Source organism: Penaeus chinensis, chromosome 22 (genome assembly GCF_019202785.1).
Source record: "Penaeus chinensis breed Huanghai No. 1 chromosome 22, ASM1920278v2, whole genome shotgun sequence".
Classification (NCBI taxonomy): Eukaryota; Metazoa; Arthropoda; class Malacostraca; order Decapoda; family Penaeidae; genus Penaeus; species Penaeus chinensis.
Genome location: NC_061840.1, coordinates 18,512,944 through 18,515,443, shown reverse-complemented (window position 1 = coordinate 18,515,443; position 2,500 = coordinate 18,512,944).

The window sequence follows — 2,500 nt, the reverse complement described above, 5'->3', positions numbered from 1 at the left end:
ATGCACATATATTTGCGCGTTTGCAATGAATCCCGATATTATTTAGTGAAAAGAAGAAAAAAAACACGATATATTGTATTTCAATTGTTAAAATAACACTGACAAAAATATCAAAGATATTACAATATCATTTACAGCTGCGAAGACGCCATATTTTCTTAAAGTTTAAAGTTTTTCTTTCTTTGAGTGATCCTTACGATAAAGTTTTCTCTTTGTTATGGCACTATTATAAAACGTTAAGAGTTCCGTTTCTATCACTTTATAAAACAAAGACGAAAAAGAAGAAAAAAAGTGAAACTACAGACAGAGAAAAAATACATAAACGTATAAATACCTCTTCTTGTGCAACGCTTGTAATATGATAAAATAAAATAGAAAAGAGCAAAATAAAACAAAATTTATAAATTCCAAAAATCACTCTCCAGTAAAATATATCAAATAAGCACAAAACAAAAATCTAAAATCCCACTATCCTATAACTCAAACAACAATAAAATAAACCAACTGCTAAACAACAAATTAAAACTAAACTAAACTTAAATAAGATACTACCAACATCGAAAATAAAACTTAAGTTCGTATCAACAAAATAAAACTAAACTAAACTTAAATAAGATACTACCAACATCGCAAATAAAACTAAGTTCGTATCAACAACTCAAAACTAAACTAAACTTAAATAAGACACTACCAACATCGCAAATAAAACTAAGTTCGTATCAACAAATCAAACCTAAACTAAAATTAAATAAGATACTACCAACATCAAAAATAAAACTTAAGCTCGTATCAACAAATCAAACCTAAACTAAACTTAAATAAGACACTACCAACATCGAAAATAAAACCTTAAGCTCGTATCAACAACTTAAACCTAAACTAAACCTAAATAAGATACTACCAACATCGCAAATAAAACTAAGTTCGTCTCCCTCCGGCGGCGCTTACCCCGAGAGCGCGCGAAAAAGATGTCTTCCTTCCGAGCTGCTTCTGCGATCTAAAAGGTCGACTCGGCAGCCCTAAGACTAAATAAAAAACGCTTTTCTAAAGATGTTCTGCCTAATGGACATCCAAAATAGATTTTTTTCCCCTTCTCATTGCACTCTCTTTTTCTTTTTTCTTCTTCTTGTTTTCTGTCTTGGATTTTGTTTTTTAAAGCTTTTATTTCCTTAGGAGATTTCACTTTCTTTTGGTCTCGTTAACATCAATTAATTAATTTATTTATTTATTTTTAGTTCGACTATCTTGGATTAACAACAAAAGGAAATTAAGTTGGTAAGAGAAAGTGATTTGAATCGATATTAAAATATGTACATATATAATTATATATATAAAAAAAAAACACCGAACTATTAAAACAATAATAACAAAGACGATAACAACAGCAACAACAACAACAAAATAAGATAAAATCACAGTAATGACACGTTATGAATCTGAAATAGATAATAACAACACATGAGAACAATTATATTTTGTTACTTATTACTCCTCATAAGAGATTTGATATTACAATGATTATGATAATAATCATTATCATTGCTACTGTTAACACTATTATCATTATCAAGTATCATTAATATAATCATATCATAACAATAATCATTACCAATTATAATCATATAATAATCATAATATTTATCCCTGTGATGATAATCAATTATGCAAACAAACACAATTATACATACGCACACATCCATAGATACATAGGAACACGCAAGTATAATGTGTACACACACACACACAGACACACACACACAGACACACACACACACACACACACACACACACACCTCCAAGACGACATAGATAATTTACAACCAAATACCGAAGAAAAAATCAAATTTCGACTGAAAAATATTAACTCGAAAATAGAAACATGCTAAGTAATCGGTTTATTTCTTTCCCTCAGGTAAACCGCGGAATTCGGGATTCCAAAACCATGAAAGCGAGAGGAAGGAGAGGGAGGGAGGGAGAGAAGGAGAGGGAGAGAGGGAGAGAAGGAGAGGGAGAGAGGGAGAGGGAGAGAGAGAGAGAGAGAGAGAGAGAGAGAGAGAGAGAGAGAGAGAGAGAGAGAGAGAGAGAGAGAGAGAGAGAGAGAGAGAGAGAGAGAGAGAGAGAGAGAGAGAGAGAGAGAAAGAGAGAGAGAGAGAGAGAGAGAGAGAGAGAGAGAGAGAGAGAGAGAGAGAGAGAGAGAGAGAGAGAGAAAGAGAGCGAGAGAGCGAGGAGTAAGAGATAGAGAAAAAGAGCGAGAATAAGGTGTGTGCGTGTTTTTGATATATAAATAAAGTTTATATAAAACTTATTACCCGTTATGCTGACACTAACAGTCAACAGGTAATCAAATAGAAATCATTAAAAAACATAAATTTTATACATACACATACACAAACACTATGAAATTAACACACACACGCACACACATGTAACTAGTAGCCAGTGCCACAAACACACAAGCAAAAATACAGAAAAGAAAAGAAAAGAAAAGAAAAAGAAAAAC